The sequence below is a fragment of the Pseudorca crassidens genome, chromosome 17 (assembly GCF_039906515.1).
Source record: "Pseudorca crassidens isolate mPseCra1 chromosome 17, mPseCra1.hap1, whole genome shotgun sequence".
In the NCBI taxonomy this organism is placed as follows: domain Eukaryota; kingdom Metazoa; phylum Chordata; class Mammalia; order Artiodactyla; family Delphinidae; genus Pseudorca; species Pseudorca crassidens.
This window is the reverse complement of record NC_090312.1, coordinates 40,581,607-40,609,559: the sequence shown is the minus strand read 5'-3', so window position 1 is coordinate 40,609,559 and position 27,953 is coordinate 40,581,607. Positions and strand designations below refer to the sequence as shown.

The 27,953-nt window shown below is 42.0% G+C and overlaps 2 long non-coding RNA genes across 3 annotated transcripts; one reads left to right on the top strand and one right to left on the bottom strand.

Moving 5' to 3' along the window:
• Positions 1 to 247: 247 nt before the first annotated feature.
• LOC137210115 (uncharacterized) lies at positions 248 to 11,250 on the bottom strand. Of its 2 annotated transcripts, none has more exons than XR_010936264.1 (3): positions 10,866 to 11,250; positions 10,321 to 10,428; positions 248 to 1,887 (listed from the first exon to the last, which is right to left on the bottom strand). It is a non-coding gene; the product is annotated as an uncharacterized lncRNA (long non-coding RNA). The 2 variants fall into 2 exon arrangements; XR_010936263.1 differs by having other exon boundaries at positions 248 to 452.
• Positions 11,251 to 11,366: 116 nt separating this feature from the next.
• Positions 11,367 to 25,476, top strand: LOC137210116 (uncharacterized). Its single transcript, XR_010936265.1, has 3 exons — positions 11,367 to 11,430; positions 12,057 to 12,221; positions 23,651 to 25,476. It is a non-coding gene; the product is annotated as an uncharacterized lncRNA (long non-coding RNA).
• Positions 25,477 to 27,953: the final 2,477 nt, after the last annotated feature.

Below are 27,953 nucleotides of genomic sequence, written 5' to 3'. Positions count from 1 at the left end.
TCAAACTTGTCATTTAGAAGATCCCTCTGGCAGTGGTACAGACTACTTATTGGAGGGGGTGAAGATTCAATGGAGAAACAGTAAGGACTTCCACTCAAGGAACAGGGGCAATGGAGAGGAGATAGATTCCAGAATTATTAAGGAAGCAAAAATCTCTATCTCAACCATAAGAAATCCCCAGTAGAGCTTGGCCCTTGAAACTGCCAGGGTCAAATTTGGCTGTAAAACAGAAAACTCAAAATAACAATTGTTTAAACAAGATAGATGTTTATTTCTCTTATAAAAAGAAGTCCAGAGACATCAGTCCAGATGTGGTCTGGCGGCTCCAGTGTCACTGCAGAGGCAGGTTCCTCTTGTTCTTCTGATCTACCTTGCAAGTACATAGCTTCTGTCTTTAAAGTTACCTTTTGGTCCGAGATGGCTGCCAGAGCCCATCTAACTGGTCCACATCACTGGTAGTGGAAAGGAAGAAGGGAGAAAGCTGAGCCATCAACTTCTGCAAAGGCTTCTCCAGATCTCCACACATATTGATGTTTATATCTCACTGGCCAAAGCCAATGGCTATACCTACTAATGAGGATGACAGGAAAGTAATATATTCTAGCCCTGCTATCATTACCAGAATATCTGGAATGATATTTGATGGATACCTAGGAGTCTCTGTCATAGCCATCAATCAAGTGAGACACAGAGAAGGTGAGAATATCCTAGCCCTCCAGGGGATGAGTCATGGTGTTTGGTGGACACTGTGATGTGCCAGCCAGGTCTCCTTCCATGAAGGACTTTTGCCTCAGCTGCAGAGAGCGTTGTCAACAGAGAGCTTTCATCTGTCAGCCCCTTCTGAGAGCCTCCGCACCCAAGGAGCCTAGACAGCTTATGTTCAGTGACCTTCAATACAGGAATATAAGATGGACATCTTCATCCAACTGAGGACAACTCAGAAGAACTATGCTAGCTCCAGCTCTTTCCTTGGAGTTGGCTAAGGCCACTGTCGGGTTACACTGTAGTTTGAATTTTCAAGCTGGAATCTAAACTCCACAAAAAAAACAACAAAGTTCCCTTCTCTCGCCACAAATTTCTCTCTTTTTTCCAGAAGTGACTCCTACTTCCTTGCCCTCCCTTCCACAGCACGGATGCCATGCTCACTCTTTAATAAACCTCCTGTGTGCCAACCTCCAACTCAGAGTCCACTTCTCAGGCCAGCCAGTGTGGCAAGGAGGGAGGGTGTATCTACCTGAGGTGTCAGAAACTCTGGAAGGAGGCGAAATGTTCATTTATTGAAAGCAGCGTGGGCTAAAAAGACGGAGACATGCCGCTGTACGCACATTTCCTTTCTTCTGTCTCCTGCTTGCTTCTCATGGCTGTCAGTGCGCATGTCTATAGCATCCATTACATCGCTTCCAACGTGAAACTATCCATTTAGGTTTGGATAACCAGATCCTCAAACTTGTTAAAACTGTGTGTAAAGAAAAGAAAATGGCTGTTGGGTGAGAGCTGGGTCTTCCTAGATGGAAAGTGCCTGAGTGGCCACACAGTAGGACTTCCACTATCTCCAGCTACACTTATTAGAGCCTTTTGTAAAATTTTTATTTTTTGGTTTCTTTCTTGGTTCTTTTTTGTTTGTTTGTTTTTTGTTTTTTTTTTTTTTTTGCGTTACGCGGGCCTCTCACTGCTGTGGCCTCTCCCGTTGCAGAGCACAGGCTCCGGATGCGCAGGCTCAGCGGCCATGGCTCACGGGCCCAGCCGCTCCGCGGCATGTGGGATCTTCCCGGACCGGGGCACGAACCCGCGTCCCCTGCATCGGCAGGCGGACTCTCAACCACTGCGCCACCAGGGAAGCCCACTTTCTTGGTTCTTGGCTAGGTTCCAGATAGGTAAGATGGGACTCTAAATGCAATAAATAAGAGAGGGAAAAATTACTCTAACTTTGTGGCATTTTTGGTTCTAACTCAGAAGCCAATTTTCCTTACTATGTCTGGAGCTTATAGAATTTAGCCTAAAACAGCCTGTCATCATAGACACCCCTTCCTCTGGCATTCCATCTGCCCATTTGTGAAAGCTGGTCCACACAAATGTTCACTCAGGATGAAAACAGACCACCTGGGCACCCAGTTGTGTGTGAGGGGTGCTCATGACCTTGGAGGAAAATGTCCCAGAGGGGCCAGAACTGCATCATCACCCAGTTCTCAGGCAGGGAGTCCCACCCCCAAAACACTCCCTCCTCACCAGTGTGTACAGGGGGCCGGCAAACATTACACTGCACCCAAAACTTCATAGTCAGAAATGTTTTTTCATTTCCATGACTCAGAGCAAACGTTATTCATATAGTGCCTCTGAATACACCCACTTCTGGAAGAAAAGAGAAATTTGTGGCAAGAAAAGATAACTTTGCCATCATTTCTTCCCAGAGTTTAGATTCTGGGTTAGGAAGCATCAGCTGCTAGTGACACAAGCCTGCGTGCTATGTGGCTTTTGAGGTTTGCCTACTCACAGATCTCTCTGGATCTTCCCACTTGTCTCTGTCAACAATTGACACTGCGGTATTTATTTATCTGGATTTTTAAAAATTGAACTTGTGATAGCACCTTTGCTCACAAAAGCACTTTTCAGGCAAGCAGTCCATAGCAGTTTCCTCCCAGTTTATTTTAGGGAAAAGTGCGAGAAGATCCTCTTCCTTTGAAAAACCCTAACTAAACTCACACAAGTCTGTAAATATATTTTCTCAGAGACTTTTATTCATCTTTGAATCTTCCAGGGTCTGACACCTGGAGTACAATAGACATTAAATGTTTGTTGAATGAATAAATGAATGAGTTAATGAAAGAAACAAATGATAATTACTGCGTGAATAAATGAATGAGCTCAAGAAGCTTACTGGTAGGAGGATAAAATTTGTTCCTGAAAGGTATAACACAGGAAAGAATGGATACTGTGAGAAGGTGGGAGGGAATGATCACATCAGGTGAGATGAGTGATGTTCAATCAGGCTGTATCTGGTAGAGTCGCCAGGAGGGCTTTACAAATCACAGAGCCCAACCTGTTAAATCAGAATCTTTCAGGGTGGACCCAGGCACTGGTGTTTTTTTAAAGCTCCTCAGGAGATACCAATGTTCAGCCAGAGTTGAGAGCCACTGGGACATGAGGATCAGAAAGAGATTCATAAATGAAATGGTTTTCTAAAACAACCTTTAAGGATGGACAGAGTTTTGACTTGTAGAAATGAGCAGGAACTAGGGAAGATGTCCTGACCACCCTTCCCTCACAACCACAATTCCAGACTGTCTATCCTACCTAATCCAGACAGATGCTGGAAACTGGTAAGGGGGCGCCTGTGCAATTAAATGACTTTTCCCCCTCTGGGCCACCTAAGAGCCTGGCCACTAGTGTCTGAAGGACTCACGTGAGGGTCTGAACACTGAGGATCTTGGGGGAGCTGGCCTGAGGGACTGCCCACCCCAGGGCATGTCTGTACCCACTGGTATATTCCAACTCAAGAGCTGAAAAGGGAAGTTAGTGATTTCATCCTTGAGGTTGGGATCTCATGAAAAGATGGGAAACCTAAAGTCTTCCTTCCTGTGGTGCCTTCACAGGGATCTGACAACCCACCGTTTGCTCCACTGGCAGCCCCTGCAACAGAGACCACAGGGCCTTCCACTACTCTCAGAAGTGATGCTGCAGAAGGCTCTTAGCAACTATACCCAAACCCCAAGGATTAAACAAAGAAAAACAATACATCAGAGAAGGACAACAGCTAGAGAGAGAGAAATAATAAACAAAGCAATCAAAACATAAAAAATAAAGACTTGTAAAATTTTAGAGCTACTGGAGGAGATCGTCTACAAACTATACAAAAAATAACAGTAATAAGAGGTGCTGAGGAGATGTTTAAAACACCTTCAGAAGACAGCCTAGAATTTAAATGGGCAAATGTGATTTTCAAATTAAAACAAATTGAGTAAAGAGTAGGATAGTCAGTGTTGAGACTCAATTCAGGGCCTAGAGGATCAAGTGGAAGAAACAATTCAAACCACAGAACTGATGGCTTCCATAGGGAAAACAGAAATCCAGAAGGAGAAGGAGGAACAGCTGGAGAGAGGCAACAAACATTGATGCAAGAAAATTTGGTACAGATGAGGAAAGATCAGCACCTGTCTTGCAAGTTTTCACCAAATTCTACACCCAGGTGTATCTTGGTCAATTTCCAAATTCCAAAGGTAAAGCAATAAATCTTTCAGGTTTACAGGTAAAAAGAATAAGAAAGGAGAATCACATTGGCACTCAACTCTGCTGCATTGAAAACTAGGACAGTAACATTTATGGACTTTTGAGAAAAAGGACTGCAACCTAGGATTCCTCTGCTGGCCAAGTTAGCCTTCATCTGTCAGCGAGAAAGAAAGATACTTGGGGCGTGCAAGAATTCAGAGAATATACTATTCCCACGCACTATCTGGGGAAAATACTAAAGAAAGGGCTCTAATTAAACAACAAATGAATCATAGCAGAGACCTCAAGATCAGGAAAAAAAGAATAAGTAAAAGGAAAGAGTAGTGAGCTATGATGCTTGCTATTTATATAAATATGTGTAATATCTAAATCCATAACAGTAGGTTGCCTGAGAACGTGTAATACAAATTCTAAATGAGGATTCTTGAAATAGGCAAGGAACATTCCAAGGAAATTCTAATAATAATAATAATCCAGAATGAAAAACTCTTTTGTTATCTCAGCAAAACCCAGAAGTGGGAGACAGATGAGGCAACAAAGCAAAAGCATTTATTATATCTCCTCTGGAGAGAGAAAGGTGAAGGGAGGAGGAAGATAAAGTCTTCTAAAAGAGAGTTAGTAAACATGAAAGTGGAGTGAACTAAATAGAAAAGAACATCATATGAGACACTACTGAACAAATCCAAAGGCTTGTTCTTAAAAAGTTCACTGAAATTGATAAACCCTTCCCTAGTCTGTTTAAAGAAAAGTGAGAACAAAAAAATAAACAAGAACGCTCCCCAGACGTGAGAGCCCAGAGCCACCTGCCCGCCAGCATCTGCCCTGGGACTCAGGGGCTCAGGGATGGGCTGTGTCGGGATGCCCCACCCTTTCCCACACGTCCGTCCCCCCACATCCCAGATTTGTCTCAGCCACATAGCCGACATGGATCAAAAGCTGCAGATGACATCAACGGTCCCAAGAGCGTTGCTCTAATTAGGAATAATACAATAATTTTGGATGATTAAAAAATAAATAAATAAATAAACAAGAACACCTGAAACACATAATGTTCTGTGTCAATTATACCTCAATTTAAAAAAATAGACAAAATTGGGAGTGAAAAAAGAGCCATCATCACGGATACAGAAGAGATTAAAATAATTATAAGAATTTATTATATGCTAATTCTATGACAATAAATTTGAAGATCTAGAGGAAATTACCAAAATTAATCCAAGTGAAAACCTGAATTTTCAGTGGGAGAGTGGGAGAGAAAAGAAAGGTTGTTAAATATCAACCATTAACAAGGGTATCAGGACAGATGGTTTAACAGCTCAGCTTTCTAATCTTCAAAGAATAGATAACATCAGTGTTAATTAATTTATTCTAGACCATGGAAAAAATTGAAAGCTTCTCCACTTATTTTATGAAGCAAGCATGATTTTAATGCTAGATAAAATATTAACAAATAGAATCTAGCCATGTGGCAAAAAAAATAATACACTGTAACTAAGCAGAGTTTATTCTAGGATTACAAAGCACAACATCAAGAAATCTATCAACATATATTTTTTCATCAATAAATTAAAAGTGAAAAACCATACCCTATCAATAGTTCCTGAAAAGGCATTTGATAAAATTCAGCAGCCATCCATATTAAAGCTTTAAGGAAAATAAGAATGAAATGATAGCTGTTGTATATAATAAAGTCTCTTTATCAAAAACCAATAGCCAATATCATTCTCATTGGTCAAACACCAAAAGCACTTCAATTAAAATCAAATCCAGACAAAAATGCCCACTATTGCCACTGTAACTCAACATTTTCTTCAAGATTCAGAGATTAAAACAAATGTCATAAGGTAAGAAAATGAAGTGATTAGTACAAGCATGTGAAAGAAGAAATAAAGTATTGGAATATTTCTTTTTGCTCATGGTTTTATCTCTTCTTTTCAGATTTAAGCCTGCTATTAATGTTCCTGTTTAACATTGGCTTGGAGGTTTTTAGAAAATACAATAAGAACATAAAATTAAGTAACTGACATAAGTATTTGATAATATTTTCTTCCATTGACCACATGACTCCTTACTAGAAAACCCAGGAAACTCTAGTTTTAAAAAAAACACTCAAATTAATGAAGAATTTGGTAAGGTGACAAATTTTACAGAAACGCATACAAAAATTAATCATTTCTCTATACTATAGCATGTTCACCTAAAAATAGAAATGAGAAAAACACTCAATTAATTTTAGTGACAAAATCTATAAAATATTGAGGGATAAATATAAAAGAAACATAAGACTATGGAAAAAAACCTTATGAAAAAAACCAAAGCAAAATCTGAAGAAATTTTAACACCAATCAATTTGTTCAGAGGAGTTAATATCTTAACAAATTCCTTCTCCCCCCAAATATAAATGTAATACAATGCCAATTATAATCCCAGTAGTTTGTGGGTTGTTTTTTTTTTTTTTTGGCTGGGGTTTTAATAGGAATTGCATTATATTTGTATATCACTTTGGAGAGAATTAGTTATCTTTACTATGTTGAGTCTCTCAATCCATCCACAGCCATGGTCCCCCTTTCATTTATTTAAATCTTTGATTTCTCTCCACAGCACCAGTAGATTTTTTGATTGTAAATAAATTGGTTTTGAAGTATAGTGTACATACAGAAAAGTGCCAAACCATAAGTGTGCCCATGTAACTAACATCCCCATAAAGAAATATAACATAATCAGCACTCCTTAAGTTCCCCATCCCGTCCCCTCCCAGTGTCCCCCAACACCAAGGAGAAACCACCTACTATCTTGACTTTTAATACCACAGACTTACTTTGCCTCGAACAGGTTTTGTTTTTTAATTGGATAAAATGTGCTTAGAACTTACACAGACAATAAATGTTCAGAAGGTAAGAAAAATAGGAAAAAGAATAACAGTAAGAGACGTCTAACCTTATCAGTATCAGAGCAGTCCAAAAAGCTATAGTAATTAAATCATTGTGTATTAGTACAGGAAGAGACCAGCAGTAAGAGGTACAGAATAGGGGATGAAAAAAATCAATCCCGGTACCTGTGAGCATTTAATACAAAGCTGATAATTCAAGACAGCAGGGAAAGAATAGATTATTTAATAAATGATACTAGCTCAACTTACTAGAACAAGTTGAATCCCATCTTATGCTATATACAAAAACAAATTTTAGACATATATAAGACTTGTTACATTTGTATAAAATAAAACAATAAATAGCTTAGAAGAAAATCTAGGTAAATACACGGGTTGGGGAATCTTCTTATCATAACAGGAAACCCAGACCCTCTGAAAGAAAGACATATTTGACTTAAATTGAAAACGCCACTAAGATAATACGTAAGTGATACATTTGGACGGAAAGAGTTTTACAGATGACAGATAAATGATAAATAACAATACTATAAAAAGAGCTCCTACAAATTGCCCAATCAAAAAATGGGCAAAGACTATGAATAGATAATTCACAGAAAAGCAAATCCAAATTCTCAACAAACTTGAAAAGATGCTCAAGCTCACCAGTAGTCCACAAACTGCAAATTAAGTTTACAATGAAATATCACTTTACGACGATCTGAATGGAAAATATTAAAACAAGAGTGATAGCGACTGTTGCTAGTAGGGGTGTGGGTAAAGCACTCTCCATATTTTACTACTGAAAATATGATGTTTGGGCCTTTCTGAAAGCAATCTGGAAATATATAATAAATTTTAAAATACACATGCCCTTCAACCTTGGAATCTATTCGGTAGAAGCAAAAGCACCAGTGCATAAACATACAGGCTTAAGAATATTTATTGCTTCACTGTAGCGACAGAAACGTAAAACAAACAAAAAAATGTCTTTCAAGAGAAAGATAAATAATGGATAAATTATGAAAGAGTCTCATCATGAATTATTATGTAAGCCAACACAAAACAATGTATTAGAACCATACCAGGTGACAGAGGGATTTCCACAAGGTATTTTTAAGTGAGAAATAGAATATGTACAAAATCCATGATCTGATTTTTCCAGAGAAAGTAATGAACTCCCCCAAACCCTACATATACAGAGATTTATCTATTTATCATCTATCATCTATCTGATATATAATCTATATATCTATGTGTATATAATCTTATGTCATTATATGAAGATGGAGAAAGTTAAAAGGCTATTAGCACCTGGTCATCTGGGGTAAGGGACTGGGGGAGAGAGCGGGTGGGATGGATACTTGAGAAGACTGAGAAATGAGAAGTTGCAGGGAATGTATGGATGGGAGTGAGTAGTTCCACTTATCTGAAGGGTACTTCAAGAATTCTGGGTATACTCAAAGTTTGAACTCCAAAGCTGCTGGTGGGGGCCTTTCCTGGGGGATACTAAGGCCAGACCCTCCTTAGAGGATGTGGGTACAGGACATATCACAGAGAATGCCTCCTGTCCCTCCCAACATCTGACCCGGTGAAATCATGTCATGACAAATACCAAGGCCACTGTGAGGGACCCATAGTCTGGGATGTGCAGGACCTAATGCTGTGTTTAGGGTGAAGTGTTCCTGCAGGTCTCGTGCCAGGGGGCAATGGGGTAACCGTGGGATCACTGTATGTGTTTATGGAACCCAATAACCCCCAGGGACCTTATGGTCTAGTTTGGGTAGGTCAAAGTCCTACCAAATTCCACAACTCAAGTTATTAAGAACAAACCCCAAGAGATTTTCACTTACTTCTCTTAAAGAACATTAAGGGATCCAATTCCTATTCTGTATCGACCATCTTAAACTACCCTTTCTCAGGGTTTTACTTTGAGGTGATGAAAATGTTTCAGAAATAGATAGGTGGTGGTTCCACAACATGGTGAATGTAACTAAACGCCACTGAATTTTTCACTTTAAAGAGGATAATTTTATGTCATGTGAATTTCACCTCAATAACTTATTTAGAAAAAAAAATACCTTTTCTCTCCCAGCCTAAGACTTACTTTGTATCTTACTCTCAACTCTACCAAAAACGTTCCTGAAAGCCCAGTCCACAAACCCCTCCACTTTAGTTCCTTTTCTCTTCCCTCTTGTTTCTTGTAGTCCTGTCTGCACCCATCCCTCTATCCCATGTCTCAAAATCCCAGGAGGCAGGCTGGCAAACATGGAATTCCACATGTGGGTGAGGAAAGAGGGGAGCTGAGGGGGTAAAGACACATTTTCCTTTAACAGGTAGTGGGAATGGGCGAGCCGAAGGCTGGTATTACTCATTAGTAAGTTTTGCCTCTTTCACATATGGGAGCATAAGGTAATTTGGGTACCAGCCGCCCTCAGCAGCCTGTCTTCCCCCACGCTGTGAGTCGCTGCCCCCGCCTGTCACGACAGCTTGTTCTCAGCCCCCCCAAAGCCAAGGCCCTGTGACTGGGAGCCCCCATCTAAAGGTTACTTTTGGATGGAGAAGGGGAACCTCCCTCCTTTGGTGGGAGGGAGTCAGGGAGGGAGGGACGGATGGGAGAGCTCCACTGGGCAGCACGCAGTCTTGCAGAACAGGTGGTTTTGTTTATTTTTCTCCATTTCATTTACAAAATTGTACCCTTTCCTAAAACAGCCTCAGGACTCAAGCACAACAAGTACAGGCACAGTGAGATGGCATTTAATCAAAATACAGACATTTAAGCAGCCATCATCACGATGGAGCAGCAGAAATCGCCGCCAAGTAAACATCCAAGCAGCCACTGCCATTTGACTGCTCAGCAACTGAGAGCACAGGACAGGAGACAGGCATGTCCCAGCTCAGCCCCTCACCCTGTTCACCCAGGGCAGGGCCGGAAGGCAGGAACAGGCCAGTCCAGAGGGTCTGGGCCCCCAAGGCTCCAGAATGCACAATTCCAGCCCCTACCTCAAATGAAGTTGGGTTTCCCTGGGCTATTTTATGGGTTAACTATGGTTTTAGGGAATCAATCTGTTAATATTACTAATGCCAAAAAACAAAAAACAAAACACGTCTGAAAGTCATTATGGCACAGTAGAAAGAGCTTTCTACTCCATTAACTCCCACCCACCCCCTTTTTTTTTTTTTTGAGCCAAATTAACTTAGGTTCAAATCCTGGCTCTGTCACTTACCAGCTGTGTTGAACTTGCACAAATCACGTAAATTCTCCAGGCTTCTGTTTGCTCATCTCTGGGGCAAGGTCAGAGTGATAGCACTGGTTTACTGGGAATCTCAGTTCACTGGGGTCATAAACATGAAACGGTTTATTTTTCCTGAAATTGCTCCCAAACTCTCAAACCCCCCATTTCTCACTGGGTAGCTGCTCCTTTAAGTAACAGATCAGCCCAATTCCATAGTGTTTCAGTCACCTTTTATCATTAGACGGTTATTTTCATTCCTTAAGATTCTGCCCTGTTCATTTAAAAATTTCAACCTTCTGTCCATTTCCAGTACTTTTCCTTCCCTCTTAAAACTGCAGAGTGCCAATGAAATTAGAGTTCTAGATAAATAACGTTTTCATCTAAGTACCGCTCATTTTGTTTGCTAAATCTGGCAACCCTCCACCTTCTCCCAAGCACAGGCTTTAGGGAAGTGGTTCCCAATTCAGGCTGCTCATTAAAAATTTCAATGCCTGGGTTCCGTTCCAGACCAGTTAAATCGGAATATCTGGGCATACCAAGAATTTTTTTTTCAAAGTTTCCCCGAGGGACTGGAACGTGCGCTCGCGGCTGACAGCAGCACTTTGGAGGGGGGTCCGGCTTCTTCCCGTTCTAGCAACGCCTCCCGCTTCCCAGCATGCACTGCTGCGGCGTGGGGGGCGGAAGACGGAGAGGCCGGTCTCGTTTTACGAGACTGTCGGTGATAAGCTCGTAACCCTCTCAGCTGGTCACGACAGCGCCTCCACTTGACACCGACGGGCCCTTTGTTCCCAGTGTATGGGCAGGCATCCAAATGCGGGCTCTCCTGTTACGTGCTCTGGAGAGCTCCGTGAGGGTCTTCCTTCTGCCTGCTCCCTGGTGTGGAGACGAGGCTTCAGCTTGCCCCCAAATCAGCCCTCTGGCGGAAGTAACCCCCACCCCCGCCCCGACAGCTTCCTGCTGCTGAGAGCCCCCTCCCGCCCCAGGCGCCCTTCCAAAGGGAGGGTACTGGCAAGATAGCTTAAACGACACTGCCTCCTACAGGCCAAGGTGACCTACAGGGCTCGTCTCAGCAAGCCGGCGCTTCGCACCTGTTGTTCTCAGGTAAGGGTCCAATTCCAGCACCTCCCTCTGCACCCACGACCATGTTACCCTCATAATAGCTCATGTTTGTTGAGATTTTCTGGGTGCCTGGCACTGTGCTCAGCTATTTATCTCCTTTAATCCTCGAAAACAGGGTGGGGAGATAGGATTCATTTCCCCACTTTTCCGATAAGAAATTGTGGCTAAGACAGTTTAAGTAATTTGCCGAAGGTCATACAGCTAATAAGAATCAGAGTTCACATTTGACTCCAAAACCTTGCCTTTACCGCTATAATTTATAATAGTCCTACTGTAATGTAATTTATGAAACTTATCTTGGTTTCTGGTACACAGCAGCCGCTCAATAAATATTAGTTCTCTTCCTAGATAACCTCATACTGGAAATCTATCATCAAGTACAGTTATATAACGTTCAGTCCAAGTTACTTGGAAACAATGTCAAGCTGTTTCATCATCCCCATCTATTAATCTATTAACTAATTCACTCTTTTAAAACATATACTATGTGTCAGGTTCGGTGCTAGTACCAAGATAGAGAACAAGAAAAATTTAGTATTAGTTTCTCTTGTCTGCTGCTACAAATTACCACAAACTGAGTCACTTAACAGAAATTTATTATCTCACAGTTCTGGAAGCTGGAAGGCTGAAATCAAGATGTTGGCAGGGCCACACTCCCTCTGAAGATTCTAGGGGAACATCTCCTTGCCTCTTGCAGTTTATGGTGGCTGTCATGGACACCTGTCATTGGTTCTGGGACCCACCCACATAATCCAGGATGATCTCATCTCAAGGTACTTAATTACATCTGCAAAGACTCTTTTTACAAATAAGGTCACATTCACAGGTTCCAGGAGTTAGGATGTAGACATATCTTTGGGGGGCGGGGGAGGGTACTATTTAACTCAATACAAAATTATAATGCAGTGTGTTGGAAAGAACTTGTTTGGTCTTTGGAGTGAAAAATACATGCGTTCAAATTCCACCCATGCCATTAGCTCAGGCAAATTACTCAAACTTTCTGATATGTTAGTTTGGGTCTTCTGAGAAGAAGATGCCACCTGGAATTAGATGTGCAAGAGGTTTATTGGAAGAAATGCCTGTGGGATTCCTCAGGGATCCTCACTTGCATTTCACTGGATAGACTGTTCTGCATGATTATATCTAGCTGCAAGGGAGTCTAGAAAGATAAGTTTCCAGACTTTATTGTACAGATAGGCAAGGGGATTTTGAGTATCTGATCCGTAACACCTGCCAAGATAATACAATAATAGTGTCCACAGTGTCTGTGGCATGACGTTTGGAAACACCAGTTCCTATCGTGGAAGCAAAGTGCCTAAATCCAACTAAATCTGTGTTTGGGGATGAGGCAAAGGTCATCAAAGTGACTCTTGGAAGTGCCTTGGTTTGCCAGATGAATGAGGGCATTTCAGGCAGAAAGTGTGCATATGCAGATCTGTGGGTCAGAAGGGCCTGCTGAAGAAATGGCCAGCAATTTGGAAAAGTTAGGCCGTAACTAATGAGGTAGAGAGTGTTGAAAAATGATGAAAAACACATGTCCCGTATCAAGGCATTTGGATTTTATGCTTTAAGACAGGGATGTCCAACATTTTGATTGTGTAGTTTTATTCAATAAAAATCTTTTTTGGAGTGTATACCCTTAGTGTATATTTATTTATTTATTTACCTATAATTTATATACTGCACTAATATGTCAGGTGGGTTATAAGTTGCACACTAGAGTATAAGCTCCCTGAGGGCAGGGAATTATTCTTTTATTCACTGCCTATCCCCAGTACCTAGATGGCCCCTGGCACAGAAGAATACTTAATAAATACTTATTAATGACAGAATGAAAATTTAATAGAAAGTGTAATTCTAGATTTCTTCTTGCACCCCATGGATCATCTTGTTACACTTGGGATGCATGCAACCTCCCCTGGATTTCAGCAGTGTGAGTAATAAGAGTTTCTGAAGGGTTTGAAACAGTAACATGATGAGATCTCAGAAATATGATTCTGGAGTGGTATGGAGGAGACCAGAAGGCAAGTTAGCAGGTAGACTAGAACAATAGCTCCTGAACCTCTAGGATTTCATGGACCAGTAATGGTAATAACAGTAGTATCATCAACTATTATTTTTTTCAGTTTGTCAGCTTTTTTGTTTTTGCTAAATAAGGATTAAGGGGGAAAAGATTATTTGAGATTTTTTTTATTATTATTATTTTTTGCAGTACGCAGGCCTCTCACTGCTGCGGCCTCTCCCGCTGCGGAGCACAGGCTCCAGACGCGCAGGCTCAGTGGCCATGGCTCACGGGGCCAGCCACTCCACGGCATGTGGGATCTTCCCAGACCGGGGCACGAACCCATGTCCCCTGCATCGGCAGGCGGACTCTCAACCACTGCGCCACCAGGGAAGCCCGCGTTCCTTTTTTTATAGATTTTTAAAAATTGTGGTCAAATATACATAACACAACATTTACCATCTTGACCATTTTTAAGTTTACAATTCTGTGGCATTACGTATCTTTGCATTGTTCTGTAACCATCACCACCATCCATCTCCACAATGTTTTCATCTTCTCCAACTGAAAGTCTGTACTCCTTAAACACTAACTCCCCTTTCTCCCATCCCTTCATCTCCTGGCGGTCACCATTCTATTTTCTGTCTCTAGAAGTTTGACTCTTCTAGGTACCTCATACAAATGGAATCATATAATATTTGTCATTTAGAGACTGGCTTACTTCATTCAGAATAATAGCTTCAAAGTTCATCCGTGTTGTAGCATGTGTCAGAATTTCCTCCTTTTTTAAGGCTGAATAATATTCCTTTTGTGTATATTCCATGTTTTGTCTATTCATTTATCTGTCAGTGGACAGTTTTTTCCCATGGAATTACTGGATCATAATTCCATGTTGATAATTCTATGTTTAATTTTCTGAGGAACCGCCTCTCCACAGTGGCTGCACAGTTTTATGTTCCCACGGGCAATGCACAAGGGTTCTACTTTCTCCATATCCTTACCAACAGTTGATGTTTTGTTTCATTTTTTATAACTGCCATCTGAATGAATGTGAAGTGATATCTCATCATGGTTTTAATTTGCATTTCCCTAATGACTAGTGATACTGAGAATCTTTTTATGTGTTTATTGGCCATTTGCATATCTTCTTTGGAAAAATATCTGCTCAAGTCCTTTGCCCATTTTTTAGTCTAGTCATTTTGTTGTTGGATTGCAGGACTTCTTTATATATTCTGTATTACTCTCTTATCAGATAGATGACTTGCAAATATTTTCTCCCATTCCATGGGTTATCTTTTGCTCTCTCGATAGTATCTTTTGATGCACAGAAGTTTTATATTTTGATGAAGTCCAATTTTTATCGATTTTTTTCCTTTGTTGCCTGTGCTTTTAGAATCATATCCAGGAAATTGTTGCTAAATCTAATGTCATGAAACTTTCCTGTATGTTTTCTTCAAAGAGTTTTCTGGTTTTAGATCTTACATTTAGGCCCTTGATCCATTTTGAATTAATTCTGGTATATATTGTAAGGTAAGAGTCCAACTTCATTTTTTGAGTTTTTTATTTTAAATAAATTTAGACATATCTAGAAACTCACTGCATTGTCTTTAATTTTCCTTTTCCCTGAAGATTGGTGCAAACTTCATCAGAGTCTGCGAGATGATATTTGGAAGCCCCAGTCTAGGGAAGAGATAGTGATGGCCTAAACTAGAGCTGCAGAGTGGCGTGGGTGGGGTGAGGTGGGAATGGAGGAGCTCAGCGTGAGGGCGTTCTCGGATGCAGAATCAATAGAATGTCATGGCTGATGGGATGTGGAATGTGAAGCCAGGGAAGAAGTCTATGTGCGTGATGGGCAGATAATATTTTCTTTAATTGTCTGATATAAAAAAAAATTCTGAAAGCTGGAAGTTACCTTAGAATCCTTCCTAAGCAACAAAGGAGTTTTTGTTTAGAAAACTTCGAGTCCTTCTTTAGGAGGTTAAGGGAATAAACATAGGCCTTGATATGAAGAGGAAGTTAAGGCAAAGGAAGGCTGAACTAGTTTGCAAAGGAAATGAAAGTGGTTTATTTTTCAGAGTGGGCACAGAGGGAGAGGGTGAGGGACCCAGGAAGATGGGGAGGATAAAGAAGATGCAAGGAAGGTGGACCAGAGGAAGGGGTGTTAAGCAAGATGGTGGATGCTGGTACTTAAAAGGAAAAGAGAGCCAGATTGGAAGGACAGCACAGAGACTTTGAAGAATGGGCCAATATCTTACGTTGTTTGTTGTTCTGTGTAGCCTGTAACCCCTTGCATTATCCTTAACTTCCAGTAACCATCTGTTACATACTCTGTCTTGTGTTACTGGTTCTTTGGGAAGGTAAGTCAAAGAAAAAGGGACTAGGTACCTCTTAGATGCAAAGGAGAAAGGAGAAAGGTGAGATGCAAAAGAGAGCTCTTTTCTCCCCCAATTAGTAAAGAAAATCTGGTACTGTGCAAGATTGACCCAATCCCTGTGGCCATGAAATGCACAGCACTGATGGGCTTAGGGCTTGGTTGCTCCTCTCTGAGACAGAAAGGTAAGGTTATGCTGACACCAACAGGCCTACCCTTGAGGTTGGGGGCAGGGTCAGCCCCGCTCAAATCAATGGCTTCTATACATGGAGGAAGGCGGGGTGGTGCATGGATGCTGGGGAAGCAACCACAATATAGGGTTTGAGCCAGTTCTTACGATATTAAAGTAAAAGCAGGAAAGCCTGAGGACACTCAGGTTGCTGGTAATTGAGTGACATAGGATGACATAGAAATACTCAAGTCCAGTGAAAGAAAAAATGGCGCATTGTCTTGATGCCTCTGATGATAATGTTTGGGCATTTTTCAAACATCCTAATTTCTGAATATAAACTTTAATGTATTCATGGAAGCAAGGTGGTGGTGGCGTTCAAATTCCAGCACTTCCCTTACTATGACTCTGTGACTAAGTCTCTTCATCCATAAAATGACATTAGCAGTAATACCGGCCTTATAGAGTTGGCAGGAGGATTAAAGTCACTGAATATGAGTAAACCCCTTAGAACAGTGCCTGACACATGGTAAGTGTTGGTTAAATAAAAAATTGCAAACTAGAGGTTTCTGGGGTCCCTGATGGTCAACTAAATTTTATCTGCCTTCCAGACACATCTGCCTCCTTCCTCTCCTGTCCCATGGCAAAGTCTCCTAAAATCAGAAGGCAATCAGTTGACTCTCCCTAGCTTCCACAACATAGATTCATCTCTGGGGACCAAGAATAGATAATTGGCCTGTTATTGATTAGACTTTGAGGTCACTCTTTCTTTCCAGTGACTTTTGATCTGTTTAGAACAATAAACCGTCAGTGATTTACAGAATGTCATCCTGCGCGCACAGAGGAAGATACCCCCTCCAGAATGGCAAAGGTAATGGAACAGGGCTCTGGCTGGGCAGAATCCTTCAAGTGATGCTGGTATTTAAAATCATGTGAGGGTCTATCTTAAATGCTTGGTCATAGCCTTTTTCTTTCTTTTTTTTAAAAATAAATTTATTGATTGATTTATTTCTATTTTTGGCTGTGTTGGGTCTTCGTTGCTGCATGTGGGCTTCTCTAGTTGCAGCAAGCAGGGGCTACTCTACGTTGCAGTGCGCAGGCTTCTCATTGCGGTGGCTTCTCTTGTTGCAGAGCGCAGGCTCTAGGCGCGCGGGCTTCAGTAGTTGTGCCTCGATGGCTCTAGAGCGCAGGCTCAGTAGTTGTGGCTCATGGGCTTAGTTGCTCCGCGTCATGTGGGATCTTCCTGGACCAGGGCTCAAACCCATGTCCCCTGCATTGGCAGGTGGATTCTCAGTCACTGCGCCACCAGGGAAGCCCCATAGCCTTTTTCTTAATCATAAATTTCAATGACTCAATGTACCATGATATTTATTACAGTGTCGTTTATAGCAATGAAAAATTGGAAATGTCGAACACCAGGGGACTGGTAAATGAATTAAAGGCAGCCACATGATAAAATTATTCAGCCACTAAAAGTCATCTTTTCAAAAAAGCTTTCAATGACAATTCAATGTTTACGGTACAATGTTAAGTGAAAAGAGCAAGACACAAAACAGTATAAAGTGTAGGAGGACCTCAACCTCGTGAGAAATACACATACTCACCCACCTTCTCACAGAATATAAGACCGGAGGAATACGTATTAGAGGCATAACAGTGGGTGTCTCTGGGAGGTAAGATACTGGGTGGGTTTCATTTTCTTCTTTATATTTTCCAGTGTTTTCTAAAATCCAGATGAGAGAAGCTCCCATTTACCCACTCCCATTTACCCCAGTAAACACCCCATATGACAAATCTCAACAGAGAAGGTCCACATTCCCACTACTGAGATCCCCGGGCTGCCCTGGATTCTGTACACACTGCATCCTGGTTGTCAAACTCTCCTTCAGTTTTGGGTGATTACCTTGTCTCCACCCAGTAATTTTCCCCTTTTGCTTAAGAGGGAAGAGATGGTTTCTGTTGCCTGTAAATAAAAGAACTTGAATTAATACTATACCCTAATTGCTTTAGATACATCCATTTTTATATCCTCAACTAGATGTTAGCTCTTTGATGCTAAGGACTCTGCTTTGCTTTCTCTACCTCTCAGAGTACAACTAAGCCAATTCTAGGAACAACAGGAACACAAATACTGTGGATTTCCCTCAAATAGGAGGGGAGCTCAAGGGGGCACCTAACACTCCTGGATGGTATGTTCGGTAACTGCGAGCCTTAAGGTATGGGGAAGGTGATAAAAAATAAAGAGGGCCTCCCCTCGCCTCAGCTGTGGGGGCACAGGACTGGGGCTCTTCAAGAACAGAGCTAGCTTTTAGGAGGAGAAAAGTCCTGTTTATAAAAATATTCTCTTCACTGCTAGTCATTAACCAGCAGGCCTAGCTCACGTGACCAGCCACGTGGGCCCTGAGCAGAATCCAGCCCCATCTAATTAGAAGCCCGGTCCTCGTCAACAACGATCCTGGGGACATTTCAGGGGCCTTTCTGAAGTCAGAAAATGCAGGCTTACACCTGCTTACAAACTGAGCCCTCCCCAACCAGGCTTTTCTTTCTTCCTTCTTTTTTTTGGTAATAAAGCAATTTCATAGATGGTGTCTCTACTGTGTGATGAGGCTTTTGTACAGTATCTTCCCCTCTTCAAAAGAGGTAAATTTAGACAGGGTAAACTTCACTGCCTCTACCCTGAGCGTGGCGGCCTGCCCCTCCCATCTGTGTGTCTATCCCCTTGGGTCTCTGCTGCTTTGTCCCTGACTCCCTTTCAAGTCTCGGCTCTGTTCCCTTTGGCAGGAATGACTGTGCTCAAATTCCTTCCTGCCATCACCCGCCTACTACCTACCAGTTCTGCTTAGATGCCACCTGCCCCAGAGAACCTTCTCTGACCCCACCCCCAAACCTCACCCGCCTTCTCCCCTCCCGCACCTCTAAGACTGGGTCATACCCACCCAGCTGGGTAACACGCCACCCCTGCTCAGGCTCTTCCCAGCACTTTCACACCGAATAGCAATGGTCTGCTTGTCTGTCTCCCCGCTAAACTGAAAACTGCATGAGGCCAGGAGCTGGATCTTACTCCCCACTGCAGTTGCTGTGTCGGGACTCGGTATAGGGTTCACGCATTCGCTCAGCGAGCATTTGTTGACTGCATCCTGTGTGCCAGGCGCTAGGAACAAATGGTGAACAGAAACACAGCGCACACCCCCACAGTCTGTGGCACTTCCTACGTACACAGCTCTCTCCTCACGCCCTGGCTTTCTGCTGAATCCCCTTGTCGCAAATCTACCGTGCAGAGTGACATCAGGGAGTCAGACTTTGTTATAAAAGTTCTGTGAAAACGCATGCAGGTGGCTGAAGCCACACTCCTTAAGCAGCAAAAAAATGTGTCTGAATCATTTTCTAATTTTGCTCTTAAAAATCTCTCTTCTACCTTATGTAAAGCTGAAGAACTCTTTAAGATGATAACATGGATTTCCTTGAAGGAGCTAATGTAATGCTTCTAAACCTATCTTATGCTATTGCAACAAACCAGGAAGCTACTCTTTAGCCTGTTTCCCTCTTTTTACATGTCTGTTTCATAGATCAAATAATGTCTAGTTGCTACAATAGGCTCGCATTACTTCTTTGTTTCCCTTTGCGACTCATGGGCTCCTGGGACAATTCATTAAGGTCTAGTGTATGACCCCCCACTCTTCACCATCTAGGAAGCTCAGGAAGAGACAGCACAGGAGAGGAAAGACAACAACAGCTCCCAAACTAAGAGCAAGAGACCTCAGTGACAGAAGTTGCATGTCAAAGGAAACTGGACAGTGAGAAATGTGCCTGGGCCACTAGCCTTTGGGCACCAGAAGGCTTACACCTGCTACAGGTGGCCCACCCCTGGGGGTCAGTGATCAAGTGAAGGCTGGACAAAGATGAGATGGCTTCAGTTTAGGCTGACTTTGAAAGCAGAGACAGGAAAATCAAGGCCATTTGCAACTGAAGAATGAGGACACTGAATGATGACAGGAGAGAACGGGACTTCTCCAAGCCAGAGACCTCACTAAGCAGTTGGCCCCCTATGGATTTCCTGTGAAGTATCCTGGATCTTTAAGAAGATGTTTTATAGTTAGAGACCAGGCTAAAATGACACCACTGAATAGACTGGTGTCTTCGTTTTTGGTAGATGTATTTTTCTGTCATAAAAAGTAGCACATACAGAGGAAAAGCATAGACACAAATAATCTAATCCCATCACCCAGAGACCCTGGGTCTTTCCCTAAAGTCTTTGTTAATCTGTGCATATAAAAGCACCCTCAAACTTTCCCCCCAAATTAGGAAATCACATGGCATATTCTATGTTCTAACCTCCTTTTCCTCACTTAAAAATATATAACAATGTTGTTCCACATCGATTTATATAGATTTGTATGACTTTTTATGATTAAATAGTATTCAATCATATGAATTTTGAGTAATTTATTTAATTCCCTCTGGTTTAGAAATTTTTTAATCATTATAAACAATGCTACAGAGAAGTCTTTGCCAATAAAACTCAGTCCATAGCCATGATGATTATCTTAGGGTAAATTCCTACAAGTAGAATTACTGGAACAAACGGTATGCATGTTTTTAAAGAATTTGAATAGGATTCCAAATTACCCTTACAAAGATCATGTCAATTTATATCCCTGGGTCCTGCTGGCAGTATAAAAGCATTTCCATTTTCTCACATTCTCAATTAAGTGTACCTTACCAGATGTTAATGCAGGAGAACACTGCGATACTCATTAGGCAGATTTGAAGGGAAGTATGCCTCAAAATTTTATCATCCCAGTTTCCTTCCATCCTCAGCCCTCTCACACCCCTCTATTCTGTCTCTTTGTTTTCTCCTTGGCACGATTTGGGTACCCATCTCTCTCTCTTGCATTGTCTTAACAGGTTTGAAGGTAAGGAACATGTCTGATTCAATTTATATTCTTCTATGCTCTTAGGGCCTAGCACAGTTTTGTTGGTGACACATTTGTTAAATAAGCTAAGTTAACTGAATTCAAATGTATAATTTTGATCCAAAATATCTCAAGAGATAGAAAGTGACATAGTGTAGAAAAATGGCATTTGGTAAATTATGAAGAGAATGAAAATGAGTGTTTTATTTTGAAGTCCAAAAGCTGCTTAGCAAGAATCTGTACCCTTGGGTTCCTAAAAGAATCCTTGCCAATGTTGCCCATAGTCAACAGGTTCACTTAGTTATTCATTCTTTTATTCAGACACTTACTAGGGGCCTGTCAAGCACCAAGCACATCAGTGAAATAAACATACTCGCTGCACTCAGGGATCTTACAATGGAGCTGGAGAGCAGAAACATACACATTGATTCTGCAAGAGATATCAAGCGCTCATGATGTGCCAGGCCCCAGGGATACAGAAATAACTATCTCATCTGTGACCTCTAGGAGCTTATGATCCCGTAGAGAAGAGAAACTGTAGAGAAGTAATTTCACCATTGTGTGATGAGTGCTATGCGTATCACTGCACCGCACCAGCAGAAGGCACCATGGCGTGGAGGGAAAAGAATGGGCTTCAGGATCAGGCAGATCTACGGTTGAATTTATGATCTGCTTTCTAGCTCTGTGACCCCGGGCAAGCCACTTCTAGTTTCAGTTTCCTTATACCAGGCTTAATGTACAGATTGAAGGAAATAATGTGTATGAAGGGCCTTCAATACCTGTAGGTGGTAAATGATGTTGTTAGCAGGGTGAGGTCAGGGAAGGATTCACAGAGGAGCTGGTGCTGGGACTGGACCAGGAAAACGATGTGACGTTACTGGGCACAAAACATGGAGAAGGACATTTCAAAGGAAAGGGAATAGCATGGGCAAATTAGAGGCCTAAAACCACTTGGTCGGGCTTCCCTGGTGGTGCAGTGGTTGAGAGTCTGCCTGCCGATGCAGGGGACATGGGTTCGTGCCCCAGTCCGGGAAGATCCCCATGCCGCGGAGTGGCTGGGCCCGTGAGCCATGGCCGCTGAGCCTGCGTGTCCGGAGCCTGTGCTCCGCAACGGGAGAGGCCACAACAGTGAGAGGCCCGCGTACCGCAAAAAAAAAAAAAAAAACACTTGGTCTGTTTGGAAAACCATGGTTGTTAAGTGATGTTGTACCATGAAAAATAAGGAACAAGGAAGGGCAGGAAACAAGGAGCAAGAAGTGAGCAAAGTACAGATCACCGTATGTCAAAGTACAGATCACCGTATGTCATAGTGAGGAGCACGGGTGGTGTCTTCTACAGTTGAGATGTCCAATACAGCAGCTGCTAGCCTCATGTGGCTATGTAAACGTAAGTGAATGGCAGACACAGAAAACAAACTTACTTTTACCAAAGGGGAAAGTGCAGGGAGGGATAAATTAGGAGTTTGGGATTAGCAGATACAAACTACTACATATAAAATAGATAACCAACAAGGACCTACTGTATAGCACAGGGAACTAAACTCAATATCTTGTAATAACCTATAATGAAAAAGAATATATATATGTACAACTGAATACTTTGCTGTGTACCAGAAACTAACACAACATTGTAAATCAACTATACTTCAATAAAAAAATAAATTAAAAATAAATAAATGTAAGTGAATAAAAATGAAATAAAATGTAAAATTCAGTTCCTCAGTCACACAAGCCATATTTCAATAGTCACATTTCATTATTCAGTCCCAATAGTCCCATGAGGCTAGTGGCCAGCATATTAGACAGTTCGATAGCGAACATTTCCATCGTTGTAGGAATTTGTATTGGACAGTGCTGCTCTAGAACCCAGCTACTCAGAGTGGTAAGCAGACCAGAAACATTGGCCTCATCTGGGAGCTTGTTAGAAATGCAGGCCCTCAGATCCCCAGACCCAGTGAATTAGAATTTGCATTTAACAAGACGCACCCCACTTCCCCACCCCATCTCTGGCGATTCATGTTGCACATAGAAGTGTGAGACGCACTGCTCTCTAGAACAGGGGTCCTCAACCCCTGGGCCGCGAGCAAAGCTTCATCTGCCGCTCCCCAGCGCTCCTTATCACTCGCATTACTGCCTGAACCATCTCCCTCCACCACCCCCCCGTCTGTGGAAAAACTGTCTTCCACGAAACCTGTCCCTGGTGCCAAAAAGGTTGGGGACCACTACTCTAGAATGGGGAGCCATCGAATGGTTTAAGCGGAAACAGCATGGTCAAACTCACATTTTTTTCTTATTTTTCTTCATTTTTTTATCCAGCTCCCCATCTCCCCATTTCCCCCACTGCCCCTCCCCACCCCTCCAGCAAACAGCGTTCTACTCTCTACCTCTATGAGTAGAGATAGAGATTGTCTTTTTGTGCCCATCTTATTTCACATAGCATAGTGTCCTCCAGGTTCATCCCTATTGTGGCAAATGACAGGAGTTCCTTCTTTTTAAAGGCTGAATATCATATCATATATCATATATTATATAAATGTGATATATATATATATATCGCATTTTCTTTATCCATTCATCAATCGAGGGACACACTTGGGTTGTTTCCATTCTTGAATATTGTGAACAATGCTACGGTGTACATGGGAATGCAAATACCTCTTTGAGATACTAATTTTATCTCCTTTGGATACACTGTACTCAGAAGTGAGCTGCTGGATTATATGATAGTTCTATTTTTTATTTTTTCAGGAACCTCCATACTACTTTCCATAACGGCTGAACCAATTTACATTCCCACCAACATTGTACAAGTGTTCCTGTTTCTCCACATCCTTCCCAACATTTATCTTTTGTCTTTTGATAATATCCATTCTAACAGGTTTGAGGTGATAGCTCATTGTGCATTTCCTTGATGACTAATGATGTTGGGCATCTTTTCATATATCTGTTGGCCATTGGTATGTCTTCTTTTGAGAAATGTCTGTTCAAGTCCTTTGCGCATTGTTAATTGGGTTATGTGTTTTCTTCCTATTGGTTATTTGAGTTCCTTGTATATTTTAGATATTAGCCTTTTATCAGATATATGGTTGGCAAATATTTTTCCTATTCCACTAGGTTGTCTCTTCACTCTATTCATTGTTTCCTTTGCTATGCAGAAGGTGTTTTTGTTTGATGAAATCCCATTTGTCTATTTTTGCTTCTGTTTTCTATGCTTTTGGGGTCATCTCCAAAAAAATCATTGCCCAGACCAATGTCAAGAAGCTTTTCTCCTATGTTTTCTTCTAGAAGTTTTACAGTGTCAGGTCTTATATTTAAGTCTTTCATTCATTTTGAGTTGACTTTTGTATATGGAGTGAGATGAGGATCTAATTTCATTCTTCTACATATCGATATCCAGTTTTCCCAGGACCATTTACTGAAGAGACTGTTCTTTCCGCATTGTGTGTTCTTGGCACCCTCATAGAAGATCACCTGGCCATATATATGAGGGTTTATTTCTGGGTTCTCTTTTTCTGTTCCTTTTGTCTATATGTCTGTTTTTATGCCAGAAACCATACTGTTTTGATTACTATAGGTTTGTAATATAGTTTGAAATCAGGACGTGTGATGCCTCCAGCTTTGTTCTTCTTTCTCAAAATTACTTCAGCTATTCAGGGGTTTTGTGATTCCCTGTCAATTTTAGAATTTTTTTTTTCTATTTCTGTGAAAAATGCCACTGGAGTTTTGATAGAGATTGCATTGAATCTGTAGATCACTTTGGGTAGTATGGACAGTTTAACAATATCAATTCTTCCAGTTCATAAACACAGAATATCTTTCCATTGATGTGTGTCTTCAATTACTTTCATCAGTGTTTTCAAACCTGCAGTTTAGAAGTTTACTCTTGAATGAGGATAATGAAAGGAAGGCAAGACCAGCAGAAGTGAGCCCAGTCAGGAGACACTAGCAACAGGGCTGCTGTTGCCACTTTTGAGTAAATTTTAAAAAGGCAACTTTTCTTCATAGAAGCAGCCCAGACAAGCTTGGTAAAGAGAGTGTACTAGATTTAAGCCCTGCTTCAGCTCAGGCATCCTTGTGCAATGAACCCAGTGCATGATCATATGAGGAAGTGTATTGGCAGTTGTCCACGTGAGTGATGAGGAAGGCCTGAACTACACAGCTTGAGGATGTTGATTAACAGCAACAAGCACCACTATAGGCAACATTGCTTTGTAACATACCATGTGCATCTTACACATACAAGGGCAGTGGCAGTTGTGAGAAAGTAAGAATCTGCACTGCAAAGACCAATAAGGACGGCTGGCCTCTTTACATCATGTGCTAATTGGCAGCCCTGCCCTGTAGAGCCCCTGTTTCATTTCACATCAGGAAAGTGATTAAACTAATTGCCTTACACCAGTGTTGTATTTCATGTGTATAATACCCATAATTTGAGGTTTGAACACAATTGCAGTAAATTATACTAATCACAGGAAAAGTTCATTAAACTTACATAGGCTTATTGAAAAGTGTGTTGTTTTAAGCAATCAGTATCCGCAAGTTGAAATGTGCTTTCTTGTTTTATAATAAAAGAGATTGCGTACTTCAAAACTCTGTTCATTCGAAGTCTGTTTTTTTCTAAAATAATGGGAGTTTTTAGAAAATGTTTGGAGGATGATCACCTTTTAAATCATGGGACATAATGCTAAAAAGATTAGGAGAAAAACCTAAAAGCAACCTTAAGTGGAAAGAGTCTTTAAAACTCAGTTTCTCTCATTTGTAGAGAAAAATTTTTTTTAAAAAAGAAAAATACCCTCAGTTTTCTCTCTATTCTGAATACTTCTGAATTTCTTGGACGGCAAAGTTTAATTTATGCACTTCCAATGGCTTTAGATAACATGAGTTGGGGCAGAGAAAATGCCTACCATTTGCTATACAATGTTGTACAAACACACACACACAAATATGCACACACATCCTGTATTGGTCAGGGTTCCCACAGTCATCCAATTGGTACACTCAGCCAGGGTAATTGAGGATTGTTGAATAAAAGGATCATTCACAGCTGTATTGTTAGGGCCAAAGGGAATCAAGGAGGACTGCAGCAGCACTCTGGGTCTAGCAACGGCTGGGAGATGTTACGAAACTTGGCCAGAAGAGGAAAGGGGAGAAGGTAGTTTCTGAAACTCTGCCAGAGAAGGCTGAACATATGGAGCCTTGGCCTTTGGTAGAGGGATGCAGCCAACATACAAGACCTAGCAGAAAGGGAGTTGAGGGAATAAATGTCCCAGCCTCACACTCCTCCCTTCCTCTCTTCCTCTCCTGGCACCTCCCATTGGCCAAACCTAATAGGAAGACAAATGGTAAGGAATCTATTGCTACAGTCTCTTCAGGAGAGCCTCCCAAAACACAAAGCAAGGGGGAGAAGGGTAAAGAGTGAACAGGAGGGTGGAGTCAAGATAGCATACTAGGAGGACGTGGAATCCGTGTCTCTTCACAACTAGGGCACATATCAGGCACCAGTGGGGGACCACGGACACCTAAAGGGACGGGAGGAACGCCCAGCAACCAGCTTGTGGGATCTTGGTTCCCAGGCCGGGGGTTGGGCCTGGGCTCCTGTGGTGGGAGCTCCGAGTCCAAACCACTGGACTAACAGAGAACCTTAGACCCCAGGGAATATCAATTGGAGTGAGGCCTCCCAGGTCCTCATCTCAGCACCAAGACCTGGCTCTATCCAACTGCCTGCAAACTCCAGTGCTGGATGTCTCAGGCCAAACAACCAGTAAGACAGGAATATAGGACCACCCACAAAAAAAAAAAAAAAAAAGAAACAACAAAAAAATATGTTACAGACAAAGGAGCCAGGTAAAAACCTACAAGAACAAATAAATGAAGAGAAAATAGGCAACCTACCTGAAAAAGAATTCAGAGTAATGATATTAAAGATGATCCAAAATCTCAGAAACAGAAAAGAGAAAATACAAGAAACATTTAACAAGGATCTAGAAGAAGTAAAGAGCAAAAAAAAAAAAAACAGTGCTTAACAAAACAATTACTGAAATTAAAAATACTCTAGAAGGAATCAATAGCAGAATAACTGAGGCAGAAGAACAGATAAGGGATCTGGAAAATAAAATGGCGGAAATAACTACCGGGGAGCAGAATAAAGAAAAAAGAAAGAAAAGAATTGAAGAAGTCTCAGAGACCTCTGGGACAACATTAAACGCACCAACATTAAAATTATAGGGGTCCCAGAAGAAGAAGAGAAAAAGAAAGTGTTTGAGAAAATATTTGAAGAGATTATAGGAGGGGAGCTTCAAGATGGCAGAAGAGTAAGACGTGGAGATCACCTTCCTCCACACAAATACATCAGAAATACATCTACACGTGGAACAGCTCCTACAGAACACCTACTGAATGCTGGCAGAAGACCTCAGACCTCCCAAAAGGCAAGAAACTCCCCATGTACCTGGGTAGGGCAAAAGAAAAAACAGAGACAAAAGAATAGGGACGGTACCTGCAACAGTGGGAGGGAGCTGTGAAGGAGGAAAAGTTTCCACACGCTAGGAAGGCCCTTTGTGGGCGGAGACTGCAGGTCGTGGAGGATGGAAGCTTTGGAGCCATGGAGGAGAGCCCAGCAACAAGGGTGCAGGGGGCAAACTGGAGAGATTCCCGCACAGAGGATCGGTGCCGACCAGCACTCACCAGCCCGAGAGGCTTGTCTGCTCACCCGCCGGGGCAGCCGGGGGCTGGGAGCTGAGGCTCCGGCTTCGGTCGGATCCCAAGGAGAGGACTGGGGTTGGTGGCGTGAACACAGCCTGAAGGGGGCCAGTGCGCCACAGCTAGCTGGGAGGGAGTATGGGAAAAAGTCTGGACCTGCTGAAGAGGCAAGAGACCATTGTTTTGGGGTGCCCAAGGAGAGGGGATTCAGAGCACCGCCTAAATGAGCTCCAGAGATGGGCATGAGATGCTAAGGCTACTGCTGCAGCCACCAAGAAGCCTGTGTGCAAGCACAGGTCACTATCCACACCTCCCCTCCCAGGAACCTGTGCAGCCCGCCACTGCCAGGGTC